Below are 21570 nucleotides of genomic sequence, written 5' to 3' on the forward strand. Positions count from 1 at the left end.
GATATATTCTAGTTAAGGTGCCGTATTTATTTTTGTGGTTTTTCAGCCTTCATCTAGTTGGATATTTGACTGTACATGATATTCTAATATGATCTATTAAGCGGCAAATTGGTAACGATATGCATAATTGGTATATGTATTAATAAATTAGTAACGAATATGCATAATTGGTATGTATATTGCCAGTCCAACCATTCATCATAAAAGGATGGAACTAAGTAGGTCATAGTTATAGGTCGTGATTTGCAGAATTTGGTAGAATATCAATTATTGTATTTTCGTCCCTTTCTTTTTTATTTATTTATTTTCAATCATATTTTATCGATCCTTTTTATATATCCTTTTTAATAGTTTATAAGTCCCAATCTCAGTATATGGCCACATGTTCTATGGTCGAACCTATTATGTTAAGCCAGATTAGTCGCTTTGGCATTCTCTGATTATCCTCAAATAAAACAGTTAAAGGTAAGTTGTTCGTTTAGCCCATTAGGCTGTACTGTTTCCATCCTATAGATCCACTTAGTTTCTTTCTGGAGGAGTAACTTCTCAAGATTTCCTCCTCTTATATCTCTCTTTATCAGTTCTATCCCCTGAAACTTGAGACAGAATTCGTTGCCTTTATGTACATCCCAGACATGATTTGATACTGGAGTTTTCTCCTTTCGCCTAACATTACCAATATGTCCGAGAATCCTTCTTCTGAATTCTTGTCGGGTTTTACCGACATATTGTTTTTTGCATTCACAAGTTATGAGGTAAACCATGTTACGAGTAATGCAATTAAAGAAGTCTCTTGTCATATATGTTTTACCCGTTATGTTAGACATGAAAGAGTTGCTTTTTTCAATGAAATCACAGGCGGTACATTTGGAGCAACGAAAAGTGCCATTGGGAAGTTGTCTTGATAACCAGTTTCCATCGGATTTTTTTCTTTCAAAATGGCTCTTTATGAGGTGGTCTTTTAAATTCATACCTCGTCTATAGGTAATTCTTGGACCTTCAGTAATACTGTCCTTTAGATCTTTGTCATGAAAGAGTATATCCCAGTATCTCTTGAGTATTTCTTTTACTTCAGTGTGGGCCGTATCATAAGTGCCTACAACTCTCATGCTGGGGATTTCTTTTCTTTCTCTTGGAATCAGTAACTGCTGTCTGTTCTGTTCTGCGGCAAAGTTATATGAACTTTTTAATACTTCAGATGGGTATCTTCTCTCTTTAAACCTATCATGTAATTTTTTGCTCTCATTTTCAAAATCTGTTGTCTCAGAGCAATTCCTCCTTACCCGCAGGTATTGTCCTTTGGGTATTCCCCTTTTTAGGGGATATGGGTGGAAGCTATCCCATCTTAGTAGGTTGTTCGTTGCCGTTGGTTTTCTATATAAGTTGGACGAGATGGAACCATCTTGTTGGATTTCGATGGATACGTCTAAGAATTCAATAGATTGTTTACTGATATTAGAGGTGAACCGCAGATTTAGCTCATTTTGATTCAGAAATCTCACAAAGTCGTTGAATTTGTCTTCGCTGCCAGACCATAGGATCAGTATGTCGTCGATGTATCTCGTCCATAGGACGACATATTGAGACCAGATGTTATTTTCTTCAGCAAAGACGATCTTTTCCTCCCACCAGCCCAGGTACACGTTGGCGTACGACGGGGCACATGGTGTCCCCATCGCCGTGCCCCTGAGCTGGTGGAAGTACTTCGAATCGAATATGAAGAAATTATGGGTTAGAATAAATTCTAACAGTGCAAGCACAAACTCCGTGTGTCTGGACATGTATCTACCTCTTTGTGCAAGAAAATGTTTAGTTGCTCTGATGCCACCCTGGTGTGGGATAGAACTATATAGTGCTTCCACATCCAGGGTGGCAATCAGGGTGCCAGGGTCAACCGAAATATTTTGTAGCTGTCTTAGAAGATCCATAGTATCTCTGGCAAATGATGGTAGAGATGAAACAAAAGGCCTTAGAATCCTATCTATATACTGACTTGGATTCTGGGTCAAGTTGTTAATGCCCGATATGATAGGTCTACCTTTCAATGGGTTCAGGCCTTTGTGCACTTTTGGGAGGGAATAAAAAGTAGATGTCCGCGGAGTGTCATTGAGCATGAATCGATATTCTGATTCACTGATCAAGTTATCATTTTTTGCTTCGCTTAGGAGATTTCTGAGCTCGGTCCAGTACTTTTGTGTGGGATCGGATGCCAGTTTGGTGTATGTTTCCCGATCTTCCAACAGTCGGTTGCACATTTGTATATATTGTTCAGTTTGCATAAGGACTATATTACCTCCTTTATCTGATGATTTAATAACCACGTTGTCCAAATTTTTGAGTGTATTAAGTGCCTCAAGTTCCTGTTTTGACATATTAGGGAACCTGAAAGTCCGAGGTCTCAGAGGGACAACCAGTAATAAATTAAAGATATATTCTAGTTAAGGTGCCGTATTTATTTTTGTGGTTTTTCAGCCTTCATCTAGTTGGATATTTGACTGTACATGATATTCTAATATGATCTATTAAGCGGCAAATTGGTAACGATATGCATAATTGGTATATGTATTAATAAATTAGTAACGAATATGCATAATTGGTATGTATATTGCCAGTCCAACCATTCATCATAAAAGGATGGAACTAAGTAGGTCATAGTTATAGGTCGTGATTTGCAGAATTTGGTAGAATATCAATTATTGTATTTTCGTCCCTTTCTTTTTTATTTATTTATTTTCAATCATATTTTATCGATCCTTTTTATATATCCTTTTTAATAGTTTATAAGTCCCAATCTCAGTATATGGCCACATGTTCTATGGTCGAACCTATTATGTTAAGCCAGAAACTCAATCTGCTCACAGGAAGGTCAGTTTTGTAGCTTCTGTAACGAGCTAGACTGTTTTCAGATGTGTGAACATGATTGCACAAGGGTTTTCTAATCAGCAATTAGCCTTCTGAGCCAATGAGCAAACACATTGTACCATTAGAACACTGGAGTGATAGTTGCTGCAAATGGGCCTCTATTCACCTTTGTAGATTTTGCACAAAAAACCAGGCATTTGCAGCTAGAATAGTCATTTACCACATTAGCAATGTATAGAGTGCATTTGTTTAAAGTTAGGACTAGTTTAAAGTTATCTTCATTGAAAAGTACAGTGCTTTTCCTTCAAAAATAAGGACATTTCAATGTGACCCCAAACTTTTGAACGGTAGTGTATATATATATATTTATATATATATATATATATATATATATATATTCTGTTGTACCCCTTAGTTGTCTGGAAGCACGGCCCCACAGATGTGGAATGATTGTGCTGGCTGGGTGTGGTGATCCCCTTCCAGCCAATCAGCAGCGGTCTTGTTTGCAGTTACATATCCTCCCTCTGTAAGAGGGGGCTGGTATCCCTCCACTCTGGTGATATTATTGTATCTTGACGCCACCTAGGGATTTGACAGGAGGAACGCTCCTCTTACACCCCTAGCTCCCGATAGGGTAAAGGCTTGGAGGTGCTAGCAGCGTCTTCATTGATTTTTGCCGGCCCTGCAGGCTTAGGATGAGGGTTATTTTGGCTAACACCATGAGCTGTAAATGCTGGCATGTTCCCGCTGTAACATGCCACCATTTACACCTAATAATCGAAGCCTAAAAAGAAAACTAACCCTGACCCTAAGCCACCAGGGTCGGCAAAAAACATATGCACACGCTGCACCTCTCACTGTCCCTGGGGCTCCCACCCGACGTCTCACTGCTCCTCACCCAATGCGCGGTAGCTGTGATCGGTCTCACGGCGCTTCTCTATTATGGCTCCTGGCTGCCCTGTGAATCACTGCTCTGTCCTGTCCGCTGCCTCAGTGGTGCGTGCTGGCCAGGCGGCTATTTGCTCCCTGTTGGCCGGTACCTCGCACACCCGTTCGCCGCGTCTGTGGTGTCTGCTCCGTTGCGGCCGCTGCTGCCTCTCTGCTCCCTGGCGCCTGGTACCCTGCTGACACTTGGTGCCGCAGACACTCCTGGTCATGCAGTCCTGAGGACTGCACTTCACCGCTGAAACACGCCTTCAGCCAATCACAAGCTGCGGGCGTGACTTTTTTTAAACAGTTCTGTATTATGTCGCCACTCGTAACTTCCGGTGGCAACATAATACAATAATACCCACTCTGGTTTGGTTTCCTTGGTGAGCAGCCATGTTTCCTTTGCACCTTGCTGTGTGTTTGGGTCTGGTATGCTTTCGCTCTAGGGTCTGGTTGGTCTTACCTGCCTGTACATGTTTATGTGCTTGTGTGAACAGCGTCATGTTCTGTATGTCTGTGTGGGAGGCTAGACATGAAGAGTGAACTGTCCAGTTCTATCTGGTTGTTCTATCCTGCATATTAGCCCTAGCGTGTGGCGTGTGATTTGTGTTTTGGGGATTTCTCTATTTTTCCGTAGAGTCCATATGAACGGTCTGCAGTGAAGTGAATGGAGGAGTGTGACCTGCGCCCATATGCAATTAACACTGCGGGTACCCGTCTCATTACTAAGTGATGGCGCAGGAAATGCAATAAAAAAACAGCATACTGTGCATGCCCGTCTGCGAGCCAAGGTGGCAGTACAAGTAAATTCCATATGCAGGATCACCGGCCGGGCTCACACCCGAAATAAGCCTCCCGCATGCGGAATCCGATCCGGCCGTGTGAGCCCAGCTGAAGGACTTGTTTGATGGTACCATTTAACATCCTGTAAAATGTATTGGAAGACGTAAACATTTCCAGCTGGAGAAATGAAAAAAAAACCAAAAACGCCCTCGGCAGCTCTCACACGTCCGTGAGAAATCACACGAGATGCCTTAAAGAGTTAACAGCTGATGGCTGACACCAGCCTGCAACAGCCTTTATCAGAGATCACCTGCCATATATATGCTGCAGGCTCATATTCTGTTCCTGTACGGCGCATTGCAGGAAAAGGTTAATTACTTTGGGGGAAGGGAGGGATTTAGTTTAGTTTTTTCCCAGGATTCATCATATATCACTTTTATTCTGCATCATATATTTCCTCTATTACTACTATCCCATGAAAACACTAGGGGCTTATCCACACCAGCGTATATCGGCCGGCCGTGAAAACGGGTGACGGATATACGCTACCATGTGATGCACAGGGCGACATATGCTAAGCTGTCTTCCCCTTCTCTCCCCTTACCGACTCTCTGCAAGGGGAGGAGGCGGGATGGGGTGGAGCTTGTGTGCTGAGCTCCCGCCCCCTCTCTGGCCTTTGCTGCAGTTTACAATGGGTGGGGTGTAGCTTAGCTTAACCCCACCCTATCCTGCCTCTTCCATTGCAAACAGCAGCAGTGGGCAGAGGGGAGGAGCTAATGTCGCCCTTCTGTATCGCCCAACAGGGGAGGAGCTGGCTCATGTTGCCCTTCTGTACTGCCATACAAGGGGGGGGGGGTGGCACTCTTCTGTATCTCCATTTGGGGAGGGTCTGGCTCATGGCGCCCTTCTGTATCGCCTTACAGAAGAGGGGTGGCTCATGTTGCCCTTCTGTATCGCCCTACAGGGGAGGAGCTGGCTCATGTTGCCCTTCTGTATTGCCATACAAGGGGGGGGGGCGTGGCACTCTTCTGTATCTCCATTTGGGGAGGGGCTGGCTCATAGCGCCTTTCTGTATCGCCCTACAGGGGAGGAGCTGGCTCATGTTGCCCTTCTGTATTGCCATACAAGGGGGGGGGGGCGTGGCACTCTTCTGTATCTCCATTTGGGGAGGGGCTGGCTCATAGCGCCCTTCTGTATCGCCTTACAGGGAGGGGGTGACTTTTTTTGTTTGTTTGTTGTTGTTAAGTATGACTTATACGTGATGCAGATGAAGACGGTCTAATTATCTCCATTGTACAAGAGGATATGAAGAAGCAACAAAATGTTAGATAGACCCAGCGAAAAATCACTGTTTATTGTAATGCATCATTTTGGTTTAACATGTAAAATCAATAAACTTAATTGAATCTAACTAGTGCTTTACTTGCCCTTTAATACTATGGCCGAGAGAAGACTAGCCCTGCTCTGTAGTAAACAGATCGTGCGGGGAGATCGGCAACACCTATTGTCCCACAGTTTTTTCCATCTCCTGCGCTCTGGTGCGGAGTGTGAATGACCAGCAAAGGGGAAGAAATGCCCTCATTCAGGCGCAACTGCGCCCCGTGCTGGTGAGCGGAGGTACGCACACGGCCATCTGTTTTCACCCTAAATGGCCTACTCTGGTCTTCAGCTCAGTTGTGCAGGCAGAGATAAGGTAGGCTTAGGGCCCCCATGAAGGCAGAGATAAGGTGGGCTTAGGGCCCCCATGAAGGCAGAGATAAGGTAGACTTAGGGCCCCCATGAAAGCAGAGATAAGGTGGGCTTAGGGCCCCCATGAAGGCAGAGATAAGGTAGGCTTAGGGCTCCCATGAAGGCAGAGATAAGGTAGGCTTAGGGCCCCCCTGAAGGCAGAGATAAGGTGGGCTTAAGGCCCCCATGAATGCAGAGATAAGGTAGACTTAGGGCCCCCATGAAGGCAGAGATACGGTAGACTTAGGGCCCCCATGAAGGCAGAGATAAGGTAGACTTAGGGCCCCCATGAAAGCAGAGATAAGGTAGGCTTAGGGCCCCCATGAAGGCAGAGATAAGGTAGACTTAGGGCCCCCATGAAAGCAGAGATAAGGTGGGCTTAGGGCCCCCATGAAGGCAGAGATAAGGTAGGCTTAGGGCTCCCATGAAGGCAGAGATAAGGTAGGCTTAGGGCCCCCCTGAAGGCAGAGATAAGGTGGGCTTAAGGCCCCCATGAATGCAGAGATAAGGTAGACTTAGAGCCCCCATGAAGGCAGAGATAAGGTGGGCTTAGGGCCCCCATGAAGGCAGAGATAAGGTAGGGTTAGGGCCCCCATGAAGGCAGAGATAAGGTAGGCTTAGGGCCCCCACCCAGAGATAAGGTAGGCTTAGGGCCCCCATGAAGGCAGAGATAAGGTAGGGTTAGGGCCCCCATGAAGGCAGAGATAAGGTAGGGTTAGGGCCCCCATGAAGGCAGAGATAAGGTAGACTTAGGGCCCCGATGAAGGCAGAGATAAGGTGGGCTTAGGGCCCCCATGAAGGCAGAGATAAGGTAGGCTTAGGGCCCCCACCCAGAGATAAGGTAGGCTTAGGGCCCCCATGAAGGCAGAGATAAGGTAGGGTTAGGGCCCCCATGAAGGCAGAGATAAGGTGGGCTTAGGGCCCCCATGAAGGCAGAGATAAGGTAGGCTTAGGGCCCCCACCCAGAGATAAGGTAGGGTTAGGGCCCCCATGAAGGCAGAGATAAGGTAGTCTTAGGGCCCCACCCACTTGCGTTTTTTTATTGCGATTGTCAGTGGGACTTTCTAATGTTAAAACCGCATGGCACAAACATTGCAGAGCGCCAACTTGTGATGTGTTATTAACATTAGAAAGTCCCATTGACAATCGCAGCGATATAGTGGGTGGAGCCGTCACTGAGAGGGTGAACTTTGTAACAAAGACAGCGATATAATTGACCGGTCGCGGATTAAATTCGGCTCCACAAGTCAGTCTCGCACATGTTTTTGGGTTATTTCCGCAGATTGTGGACGAGATTTTCAAAATCTTGTCCCCTTTGCCAATACTGTAAATGTTGCAGAATACGACTCCGTGTGACCCCACCGGTATGGTTACAGTTTGCTTATTAACCTCTTCCCGTTATATAATGTACATTTCGGTCATGCGGGTGCGGGGTATGTATGAAGAGAGATCGCGGGGCCACCTCTCTTCATACAGCGTCGGTGAAAGCTCTTCAGTACAGCTGACACCCACGGGCAATAGCTGCAATCGACAGCAACTTTTAAATTCCCGCAAACGATGTTTGGGGGTTCCGTACGCCCACCTCCCGTGTGAGATGGCTTGATAGGCTGCCTGTCAGATCAGCTCACAGTATATACCATCAGTTAGGGCTCTTGCACACGGGCTCATTCACACAGGCGTATGCGTGAAACGCTGTGGGTCTCAGGGCAGCGGTTTACCCATTTTGTTACCATACGCTAAGGTGACCAGACGTCCTGATTTAGGCGGACAGTGCTACTTTGGGACCCTGTGTCCTGCTTTCCGACGGGACCCCACATGGAACAGCCATTTGTCCTGCTTTTAGGATGTGTGGTCACCATTAAACTGATTACCAGCCGCGGTGCCGCAGCTCCCCAGCCAGTAATTACTCTGCGGTGCCGCAGCCGGATGCACACACGGACGGGAGTGAGTGCATCCGGGATCTCCGTCCCCTCCTCCCCTCACCTCTCCTCCTTGGTTCTTCAAGAGGAGAGGAGACAGGAGGCATCCGGGTGCACACACTTCTGGCTGCAGCAGCGTGAGAAGAGGAGCAGTGGTGCTATAAGGGTCAGGAGAATGGTAAGTATATGGGGGTTTTTGGTGGGGGTTCTATTACTACTAGAGCTACCGTGGGGGTCACTGTTACTACTGGGGTCAATATAGAGGACACTATTAGCAATAGTGTTCCCCATATCAGCCCCAGTAGCAATGGTATTATTACTGAGGCCACTGTGGGGTTCACTGTTACTACTGAGGCCACTGTGGGGGTCACTATTACTACTGAGGCCACTCTGGGGGTCCATATTACTACTGAGGCGACTGTGGGGGACACTTTTACTACTGAGGCTACTCTGGGGGTCACTATCACTACTGAGTCCACTCTGGGGGTCACTATCACTACTGAGTCCACTGTAGGGGTCACTATTACTACTGGGGCTGCTGTGGGGGTAATTTTTACTACTGTGTCCACGGGTGTCCATTCACCACGTATTACGCTTCCTTGCAGCGCATGCGTAATACACAGTGAAAACACGGTCATGGACATGAGCCCTAAGGGTGGTTCCATAGGCGTACCGTCATGGGTCGCAGTGGTGACCTGGGCCCTATCCTGAGAGGGCCCAGAGGCCGCCCTCCGCCACATGCATATGCACTTTCAGTGCATTACTGGCTGGTCACTCTGTCTGCAGCACGGCACTGATCACGTGGCAGACAGTGCAGCCAGCCTAAGAGTAAAGGGAGAAGAGCAAGGGAGAGGAGGAGGGAGGCAGCCACATGGGCCAGCTGGGACTTGAGCACAGTGATGATGTCATCATCTGCTGCCCTTGCCTTCTGCTGGATGGAGGCTGCTGCATCTGCCTGTCCTGCTGCTATCACATAGAGAAGTGGTCCGGGCCCCAGGGTATGTGTATATGTGTGTGTGTATCTATCTCCTATCTATCTCTATCTCATATCTATCTATCTATCTATCTATCTATCTTCTACCTATTTCATATCTATCTAACTTATATCTATCTATCCATCTGTCTCCTATCTATCTCTTATCTGTCTCTCTATCACATATCTATCTGTCTATCTAATATCTGTCTACTCAAGGCATCTATCTTTGTATCTATCTATCCATCTATCTCATATCTATCTATCTATCTATCTATCTATCTATCTTTCTCATATCTGTCTATACATGGTATCTATCTTTGTATCTATCTATCTATTTATCTATCTATCCATCTATCTTCTACCTATTTTATATCTATCCATCTGTCTCCTATCTATTTATCTATCTATCTATCTCATATCTATCTATATAATATCTGTCTACCCAAGGCATCTTTGTACCTATCTATCTATCTCATATCTATCTATCTATCTATCTATCTATCTATCTATCTCATATCTATCTATCTATCTCATATCTATCTATTTATCTATCTATCTTTCTCATATCTGTCTATACATGGTATCTATCTTTGTATCTATCTATCTATCTATCTATCTATCTATCTATCTATCTATCTATCTATCTCATATCTTTCAATCTATTTATATCTCTCCTCTCTATGGTATCTATCTATCTTTCTATCTATCTGCCTATTTAATATCTGTCTATACATGGCATCTATCTATCTTTCTATCTATCTGCCTATTTCATATCTGTCTATACATGGCATCTATCTATCTATCTCATATCTTTCAATCTATTTACCTATTTCCTATCTATCTATCTATCTATCTATCTATCTATCTATCCATCTATCTCATATCTATCTATCTATCTATCCATCTATCTTCTACCTATTTTATATCTATCCATCTGTCTCATATCTATCTATCTATTTCTCTATCTATCTATCTCATATCTATCTGTCTATTTATCTAATATCTGTCTACTCAAGGCATCTATCTTTGTACCTATCTATCTATCTATCTATCTATCTATCTATCTCATATCTATCTATTTATCTATCTATCTTCTCATATCTGTCTATACATTCTATCTATCTATCTCATATCTTTCAATCTATTTATATCTCTCCTCTCTATGGTATCTATCTATCTGCCTATTTCATATCTGTCTATACATGGCATCTATCTATCTATCTATCTATCTATCTATCTATCTATCTATCTATCTATCTATCTATCTATCTATCTATCTATCTCATATCTTTCAATCTATTTACCTATCTCCTATCTATCTATCTATCTATCTATCTATCTCATATCTATCTATCTCCTATCTTTCTATCTATCTTATATCTACCTATATATCTGTATATCTCATATCTATCTATCTAGCTCTCTATGTCTGTCGCCTCCCTATAGTATCTATCTCATATCTATCTATCTGTCTATCTATCCCATATCTATCTATCTATCTATCTATCTATCTATCTATCTATCTATCTATCTATCTCATATCTACCTATATATCTATATATCTCATATCTATCTATCTATCTCATATCTACCTATATATCTATATATCTCATATCTATCTATATATCTCATATCTATCTATCTCATATGTATCTACCTCTCTATGTCTGCCGCCTCCCTATAGTATCTATCTATCTCATATCTATCTGTCTGGTATCTACCTACTTATCTGTCTCCTATCTACAGTATCTATCTATCTATCTATCTATCTATCTATCTATCTATCTATCTATCTCATATCTATCTATCTATCTATCTATCTATCTATCTATCTATCTATCTATTTATCTGTCTCATATCTATCAATCAATCTATGTTATATCTATTCTATAAAAAGACCAGTAAACAGAAAGACTCCCATTTGCTTCCATTCCCTCAGATTTTTGTTCTTTTGGACTGTCTCCTATCAACGATATCTATAAATCTATCTATTTATCTGTTTCCTATTTATCTCTCTATCTCTCTGTCTAGCTATGGTATCTATATATCTTTCTCATATCTATCTCATATCAGATTATCTATATATCTATGGTCTCTGTCTATTTATCTCATATCTATCTATCTATGGCCGCCTGCAAACGGGACCCGACCCGAGGCCCTGCAGGGTCCAGTGCAGCGCTCACCTCTCCCGCGGCTCCGGCTCTTTGATGTGCGGGCTGCCGGCCAGTCGGCGCATGCGCAGAGCAGAGCCGGGGCGCCGGGAGAGACATTTCTGTACGTGCCTCCGCGATACCAGCACAGAAGTAGAGCATGCCGCGATTTGTTTTCTGGCTGTATTTTCACGCGGACAAATAGCGGCCGTCGGCACAGGATTGTCTTTTGCAATGCAATCCTATGCAGGCGTCCAGGGGCGGAAATTCTGCGAGAAATCCCGCCGCAGAATTTCCACCCGTGTACAGGGGGCCTATGTCATATCTGTCTATCTATGGTATATATGTATCCATCTTTCTCATGTCTATCTATCTATTTATCTGTTTCCTATTTATCTCTCTGTCTAGCTATGGTATCTATTTATCCTTCTCATATCTATCTATCTTATATCAAACTATCTATCTATCTAATATCTATCTATCTATCTCCTATCTATCTATCTATCTATCTATCTATCTATCTATCTATCTCATATCTATCTATCTATCTTATCTATCTCATCTATCTCATATCTATCTATCTGTCTATCTATCTATCATCTATCTATCTATCTATCTCCTATCTATCTCATCTATCTATCTATCTATCTCCTATCTATCTATCTATCTATCTATCTATCTCATATCTATCTATCTATCTATCTATCTATCTATCTATCTATCTATCTATCTATCTATCTATCTCATATCTATCTATCTATCTATCTATCTATCTATCTATCTATCTATCTATCTCCTATCTATCTATCTATCTATCTATCTCATATCTATCTATCTATCTATCTATCTCATATCTATCTATCTATCTATCATCTCTGTCTATTGATCTCATATCTTTCTTTCTATCTTATTTCTATTCATCTATCTATTCTATATAAAGGCCAGTAAACAGAAAGCCTCCCGTTTGCTTCCAGTCCTTCTTGTTTCCCTTCTTTTGGACAGTAGAATAGCGCAGTCTGCAGCGAATCGTGGAGCTGACCGGCCTTAGATTGTGCCGGCCAATGCTTTTATTGAAAACCAGCCTGCTTTAGTAAATCCTTGCAGCCCCATAAAGTAACAATTCTATTCTGCTCTTAGGGCTGTAAGTTGTAACATTGTAGCAATCATCGGCTGCAGCCACAACACAGAGCTGCTATGGAGCTGAGAACTGCAAGCCTGAGAATCACAGACCCCCTTCCCCTGTATTGGGGCTCTCACACCAGCGCTTTCCGTATCTGCCGCGCAGGAGCACGCAGCAAGTGCGCAGTGAATCGCATACGTGCTGCGTGCCAACATCCCCCATACACTATCTTGGTTTGCATGCTGCATTACTTTTTGCATGCGCAATTCGCGCACCGTGTCAGAGGCAAAATGGCAAGTGAGCGCTCCTTCGCACAGGGGAAAGCGTAATGACACTACCAGGGGAGGACTTTATTGCACTCTGAATGGAGCCCGATCCTGTCTTCTGGAGAGCGGATCCAGGCCCCTTGCTGTACTTTTCCCGGCTGCTGGCCCTGTTCACATCAGCACAGGACACATCCGCACCATGTTTGAATGGGCGTGGCATGCTAATGAGTAGGCTGGCTAGCCTAATTAGTTGCTATTGATCAGTTGTTATTGATTAAAGGGAATCTATCACCTCCTATAAGCACCATAAACTAAGTTATGGTACTTATAGGACAGGTCCTGCTGAGGCGGGGGGTGTTGTTTTTATACTTACTGGGGTCCCAATTTTGTACTGTCACCTCGGGAAGCCAGTATGACTCTTCATCCAGTCCGTGCACTCCCATAAAGAACAGTGGAGTGCCTGCGGACGGACTACATTTAAAGAGTCCCTTGGGTGCCAGCCCGGGGAGGAGACACCCGGTAAGTTAAAAAAAGTATAGTAAATGGACTCAGCAGTACCAGTTGGTTATCAGCATATCTTATGGCCAGAAGATGGCGCAAGTGCATGATTTCAGAGGGGCATTTGAACACAATAGAAATACTGTTAGTTCCCATCACACTGACCACCCGCTACAGCAGAAGGACCTTTATCTCCGGACTCCGCAGGTCACTGACTTCCAGCCCGTAAACTTAGTTCATAAGGCTAGAATTAGGTGCCAATCTCCAAGTGTCCTTCATTTGCAACATTTGTACTGGGCAGAATCACGCGGTTGACCATGTTGGGGCTTATTCACATGAGAAGTTTTCACATCTGTGCACTGTCCTTATCGGCATCGGACCCACACTGACCAGTACCGGCAATGGGACCATCTTGACGTGTGTTTCTTGCTGCCCTTGTATGTCCTGGGTCAACTTCTTGGAAGGAAATCCCAGAAAGCAGCCACGAACTTACCAATGTACTAATTCAGGAGGGCAGGTAGAAGCACCACAACCCCCAGCATGCAGACTGCGAAAATGCCATAAGGAGGAGCATTACACAGGTGTCGGGTACTGATGAAAAACTGAGCTGGATCATATTTTCCTCCAGCAGGTTTCGGGGTATTCTGTAGCTTCCAAATTGTATAGGAAAACAGTATGTGCACACTGCCCCAAGTTGGACGCAAGATATCAGTCTCATGTCCAAAATGGCTCTCTGACCAGAAGCGTCCAGACAGCCTCATTTATTGAAACACATAATACCTGCCCTTTATGGGCGTTTAACAGATTACATCAGTAACATATATATATATTCTTATTCGCTGGATTATATAGAATTTCCCGCCTCCCCCTCTCCACACCTCTCTCAAGTCCGGTCTACATAGGAGCCTTTGTCTTAACATGCGGTCAAAACTGAAAGTATCTCTTTTGTTGGAGAAGTTTCTGTGTGGGGGATGGGAAAGGGCTAGGAAACCACCCAGTATTGAATACAGGTATACATGTAGTACTAGGACTTTTAACTCTTAGCCTAACACATAAGTTGCACAAGCAGCCTCTAACATTATACCACACATCTTCCAACATGCCATTGTCCAGCAACTACCATGATGAGATTGTGTGGCCATTAACCTCCACAGAGTTAAAAGTCATTACAGTAGCATAATACATTTGGTTTATACAAATCAATAGACATTTTATACTAACTAATTATCATGTCTATCACAATCCCCCCTTAAAATGTCTATCCTCTAACTCTCCATCTAATTTTTCACAGCTCTCTGCGCATGAGCGCGTTGAAGGTTCGATTTTGGGGCTTCAAGGGGATGTAGGACTTTTCCACTCCTTCTGGGGATGCATCCAGCAAACTCATTGTGGGAGCGGCTTTTCCAGCATCAGTTTCACAGGTCTCTCTGACACGGGATAACACAGCAGACTACAACGGAAAAGATAATCAGTTCACATACAACAGCAACGCCCATCTGTGCCAGGATCCTTTACCACCCACTCATCCATGGCGAGTACTGGTCCCGAAGGTTAGCTCTTTTTAGTGCGGTCAGCTTCTTAATGGCAACTGCGTCTTTACCCGCGGGTCACGTGTTGTCTGGGATGTAGGTACAACAAGTCTACCCTATCATCTTACAGACACTCCCCTTTTTAGCTAAAATTATTTCTAAGGCCATTCTAGTTTGAAAAGTCATAGTCGAGGTAGGTCCTATTGGTCGACTAGTCCCTATAAGGCATCTTTAGGATAATTTATAAACCGCTGCTAATTATAATAAACATAATTAATCCAGTCAACGTTTATTTTACCATAATGATCAGAAAAATGGACTCGAATCTAGCTTTAACTTGGTCTCTAAGTTTTTAAAACTCGTCAGGTACCCCCCTTGGCTGTCCTATGACGTCAATGTACATGTGTAGATCAAAACTACCACCAGGAGTCTCTCTTCTCGCTCTAGTATAATGTTACAATACTAGTAGTGTGCACAGGTACGCACGGCCTGGACTCCCTGATCTTCACCCACACCAATGTCCCTCCTGGAGATAGCCCTGAAGGTGGACACGTCCAGGCCGCCGACACTGACCCTACAGTACCTAGTGACAAGACTGGAAGGAACCGCCGTACCTATGCGGAAAACAAGGATAGACCAACATGACAGGATAACCACAAAACACAGACAGAGTTGGATCGAGATAAATTAACTATTGGGGGTAACCTCATTATCCTCAATGCTGTGTGACAGGATGTGGAGGAGCATAAGGGCTTTACTAAGGCACACTCCCCTGCCCAATTACCTTCCAGGCGGGTTCTCCACAAAGCCAGTAAACGTCTCCTAAGGACTGGACCTGATTTTGCATCCTTTCCCCTCCTATCGTACCGTAGGAGGAGCAATACCCGTTAGTGAGTTCCCCAAAAATCTCCCTCCACCCTGCCCATTTGCCTGGCAGGTGTAGTTTCCAGGGTAGTCAGTAATACTCTCTCCGGTGCAAAACACTTAAGTAGTTATAGGGTATACCTTTTTCCACTTCTCACAAGCAGTGTAATTGGTGGAAGTGCTAACGACGAAACTAAGGAAACACTCTTCAGCATCTACAGGGAGATTTAGGGGGACCATCCCCGAGTGTGGTCGGGCACTACTGCACACGCAACAGTTAGACTTGTTGCTCCTGTTAGCATTGTACCTCATCAACTCCAACCAGAGATTCTGGTCAGAGTAGCCAGTCGCTACTGTCAAGGTGTCCTCAAAGGGTAGGGTCAGCTATGATCATCATGTTCGTCAAGGTCTTTATCTTACGGCGGAGTGGGTTAATTATGGGCACGGGACTAAGTGAAGGCTTCCATTCGGGTGCATCTACCATATCCCTTATTTTAAACTTCCCTAAGGGATCTGTCCTCCCGTACCGGTATGTCCCCAAACTGTAAGTCCCCCCGTCCCCCGGGCTTGGATCTCCCATGGTTAGAGTAAAAACCGCATTAAACCAAGCATCATACTAAGTTCAGCCTTCCAATACCTGCTGTCCTTATTATTCTCAAGGAGGGTTATACGACTAATTAGGGATTTCCCGCTCTTATCTTTCTTATTTAAGGCACTTCGCGGTTTATAGGACCAGTCTGTTCCTGCGTTCCATTCCACTAATCCCCAATAACAGCGGTCTTCTCCCCAGACATTATCAGTGGCGCAAACATATTGTATTCCCCGGGTATATAAGTCATATAACCAGCTGGACTGGGCTAAATCTGGTCCGCGGTGGGATCTTGCGCCTAGACACGGGACCACAGTACAATAGTCGAAGGAATATGCGGCTACTTGAGCATTGGACGAGTTATACTAGAAGGTAACCATACCCTCATATTCTTCCGACTAAGGATTCCAGTTGCCACCCTCCTCTCTCACTAGCCCCAACCAGAGTAATGTCCTCGGCACAACTAAGACTGGTCTCCCGGATCTGAAGCTTTCTTACAGTATGAAGCGTGGATCCATGTAAGTCTTTCGGCTAGTTTCACAGCTGTGGCAGTAGTCAGAAGCACCTGGTTGGGACCATCAAATCGGGGCTCAAGAGGGTGCTTTCTGAGGAACTTCTTGACACACACCCAATCCCCAGGCTACGAGATATGTGTCCCAGTGTCTGCCTCTGAGTCTGGAAGAGAACACCTATGCATAGGCTTTGGTTAGTGCTTTAACAATGGAAATCACATACTTAGTCAACACATCAGATTGTAATTGTAACTACCGAGGATAGTAACGACCTAGCCTTGGGGCTAGCCCAAACCATCTCATTGGGAGATAATGCATGATTCCCCCCTGGGTTCATATCTAACACTGAATAGGGCTATTGGATGACAGTCTTTTCAAAGTGGCGTCATTTTTGAGTATCTTGCATTTTAGCGTGCCAATAAGTCTCTCCACCTTTCCACTACTCTAAAGGTGGTAGAGTATGTAAAAGGCCTGGGATACACCCAGAACAGACATGACATGTTACATTCACCTGCGAAGTTTGTACCTCTGTCTGTCTCTGAATCACTTCTGGTACCCCATATTCACAGTTTACCTCGTTCATGAGCTTCTTTGCGGTTACCTACTTGTTTGCTTTGGTAACAGGGTCGGCCTCCAACCTGCAAAGACATCAACAACAACAAGCACGTATTCATACTTCCCAACAAGTGGGAGCTGAACGTAGTCAATTTGCAATCCCTGAAATGGGTAGAGTGGTCCCGGCAAGTGTGATGTGGCAAATTTACTTCTGCCCTGACTCACCTATGGCATAGATCATGCTAAACTGGACAAATGATGCAGCAGCTACAGAGAACCCAGGAGTCGCCCATCCTCTTTCAAGCGTCGACGTCATTGCTGCTTTACTAGGTGGGTCTTTCCGTCCATCAGCTGGGCCATCATGGGATACAGGAACTGTGGTGGGCAAGTGCTGTTGACTGTTCACCATACACGGTCCTGTTTCTGCTGCTCCCATATTAGTCCATTTATTCTTTCCTTCCTTGCTGGCTTGTAACTGTAAAGTCTTTAGCATATCAAAGTCCAAATTTTGTCAATGTCCAAAGTTTTTGCCACTGACTCATGCTGTCAGTATCTTTTCTTCTTTCTTCCACGGCTTGAGGGCCGCTGCCTTTGCTGTGCTGTCGGCGAGGGTGTCGTCTCTCGCTTCTCCAGTATAGGAATCGGTGCGAACTCTCAACTTTATCAGGTAGAAGTAGGGCCTCCATGAGACTCTGCACCGCTGCACCATTCTCAATTGGTTGTCCTGCTAAGGTAAAAAACTGTCTGGCCTTCCATATTGGGCCGTAATCATGAGCTATGCCAAATGCATACCAGGAATCAGTGTAAATGGTTGCCGTCTTACCTTTCGCCACTCTACTGGCCTCAGTGAGGGCCTTCAGTTCCGCTTCTTGTGCTGAGACATGCGGAGGCTGAGCTTCTGCTTCTAGGGCATCTTGTTGTGTGACCACTGCATATCCGATGTGGAGTCATCAATCCTCACCCTGGTACCATCTGCAAAAAGCTCAACATATACATTGTCAACAGAGGTTCCGGTAACTGTTTGCATACCTGCAGTTTCTTGCTGTATCAGTACTAAATAATCATGTTTATGTTCTATTTCACATGGATCAGAATCTTGTAGCACAAAATCATTTATTTCCTTTTTATTTTATTTCATTTATTTATATATATATATATATATATATATATATATATATATATATATATATTTTAAAACCCAATAGCTAATCTACAACACTGAGATCATCTATGACCCAGATCACCTATGCCTCCCCCCTTTTGAACCGGAATACTCAATGGAAAAAGAGTAATCGCGTTCAAACTAGTACAACGTTGAAAAAGGAAATCAAGAGACATAAAAACAAGCACTTTGTAGGTCAAGGTGACATTGTATGCAGCGAAGCCTGAGCGAAAATATACTTTAGAATTTTTTTTCCCTCTCTTCCCCAGGTCGCAGTTAGCATTTTTTAACACAAGGGGGCGCAACACAAGCAAAATTTACAATCACCCAGTGTAATAGTATTTCAAGGAACGTCAATGTTTAACTTTCACTCTCCTGTCGGAATATAATTATAGCTTCACTGTAGACTGACACTAGAATATACAAAAGACTTAAGGAAAACTAAAGAATACGGATGAATTAACATCCTACTCTGAGCAATTCAGTCCCTCTTTCTCACATAAAAAGTAAAATTACTTCATCAAATTGCATGAAAAAGTTTGCTGGGTGACTATAGGGAAATTATTCCATCTGTAGGAGCCTTCCTTAACATCATCTGTCTCAGCATCCATTGGAGAAGCGGGCAGTGGAAAACAGAGCCCCTGGGAAAACACCATGAGAGAGCATCCCATTTTCATGGGTCCCTGGCCTCTGTCTCCCATGCATCAACTCCAATCTTCTGTACACTATAAACCAGCTTAGTCATCTACTATGTCCCAAGCTGCATCTTCACAAAGAACAAAGGTTTGTTTCCCTGAACTTGTCACACATCCAAGGTGGCCACATTTTGGAGTGTAACAAAGTCTGGTCAAACAAGACCTTACTTCAGACAATCATGATGTTAGCACGGGATACAGTGGCATTGGGGAATGTAGGCCTCCCGAGTGCAGCAAGATGGCCGCCAGAGGCAGAAAGGGGCGGGGCTACAAATTTCCCAGGCGAGGCAAGATGGCTGCTGGAGGAGGAAGGGGCGGGGCTTAGTCCTATCCCGGATTGGAATGGCCAGAAGTAACATCACACACCCTGAAAGTGAGCACATGGGGGGAAGTAATTTCAGGGTGGGGGCAGGGCTCACCACACTTGCTGCAGAGTCACACTATGTGGGGTTTTAAACATTGCAAGTGCGGCCGCCATTATAGGGAGGGGCTGTAGCCAACACAAAAGCATTACATTGTTCATAATACAGGCAATACACATCCCCCACTACACTTTCTCATCTTGAATCTCTTTCCTACATTATACATTTTCTGTCTGCTGGGCCTCCTGCTTATCTTCTGAAAACTTTCTGCAGTCTATCTTACAATATTCATTTCTTTCAAAAAAAAAACTTTCCTGATCCTTTTCATTGTAAAACATGTCTACATGTTTTGCATATTCCAAAACATCCTGCACTGATCCCGTATTCTATTCTGCCTGCTTATTCTATCCTATTTGAAATTTCTGGACACAGTAAAACTCCTTTACCAAATTCCACCTCTTCTTATATCCCTCGTAAATCACAATGCACATTAACACTACAAAACACAAGACAAAGGGAACAAACGGGTTAACTGGGAAATGCTCTCAGTGGCTTATCTTCAGCCCACTCTACCCTCCCCCAATAATAAACACTGCACATTCTACCTCTGACTACACACAAAGACTGACGATTATATTCAATGACCAAGAGCTCTGGAGCAATAATTGCAGATACCTTTTCACATATGAGAACATAACACGCTCAATCATACAGGTAAATACGCCATTTTTTAAACCCTGCGTATTCCTCCTCACGTATGAGAGCACATAACACGCTCAATCATACCGGCAATACGCGTATTTTAAATTTTCCTGACCTCACACTAGTTACCTAGGAGTATGTGTCCCTCTGGCGTGCGCCCTCAGGCTTAAACAGCCAAGTCCGCCCTTCTGACACATTAACCCTCACAGAATTTATCTCTTGGTCTTGTATACACAATCTTTAACCGTCTCAGACATAACATGCCCAGCATACAAAATACCCCTAGGCAGGTTAAAACGGTGGGTTTTTTTCCGAGTAGAAAGAACTATATTACCTGCCTTTCATTGATTTAACTCTCTGGATTAGACATAGGCAGATTAACAGTTAGAAATCAGCTTGACACAGGTAGATAAAGCAATCTTACCGTGTTCTGTAGATTTTCGGGCCCCTGAGTTCTACGTGTTATCTGCCGATCTCTGTATTTTTCCAGAATGAAAGAAATCAAAAATCTCTACTCGACTCACGCAGGGACTCCAATTGAGCTGGATCATATTTTCCTCCAGCAGGTTTCGGGGGAATTCTGTAGCTTCCAAATTGTATAGGAAAACAGTATGTGCACACTGCCCCAAGTTGGACGCAAGATATCAGTCTCATGTCCAAAATGGCTCTCTGACCAGAAACGTCCAGACAGCCTCATTTATTGAAACACATAATACCTGCCCTTTATGGGCGTTTAACAGATTACATCAGTAACATATATATATATTCTTATTCGCTGAATTATATAGAATTTCCCGCCTCCCCCTCTCCACACCTCTCTCAAGTCCGGTCTACATAGGAGCCTTTGTCTTAACATGCGGTCAAAACTGAAAGTATCTCTTTTGTTGGAGAAGTTTCTGTGTGGGGGATGGGAAAGGGCTAGGAAACCACCCAGTATTGAATACAGGTATACATGTAGTACTAGGACTTTTAACTCTTAGCCTAATACATAAGTTGCACAAGCAGCCTCTAACATTATACCACACATCTTCCAACATGCCATTGTCCAGCAACTACCATGATGAGATTGTGTGGCCATTAACCTCCACAGAGTTAAAAGTCATTACAGTAGCGTAATACATTTGGTTTATACAAATCAATAGACATTTTATACTAACTAATTATCATGTCTATAACACAACCGCTCACGCACCTTCCGTAGGGCTCCTTCACACCGGCGAGAAAATGAAAATGCAGAATTCTGAATCCCATTATTTTCAGCAGTCTCATTCCCATTTGTGATGTTTTCTGATCTGCGATGTTGCGAGATTTGAAAATCCTGTCCCGTCTATCTGCGTTTTTTTTTTCTCGCCCATGTTTCCCTACGGA

Source organism: Eleutherodactylus coqui, chromosome 6 (genome assembly GCF_035609145.1).
Source record: "Eleutherodactylus coqui strain aEleCoq1 chromosome 6, aEleCoq1.hap1, whole genome shotgun sequence".
NCBI classification, from domain to species: Eukaryota; Metazoa; Chordata; class Amphibia; order Anura; family Eleutherodactylidae; genus Eleutherodactylus; species Eleutherodactylus coqui.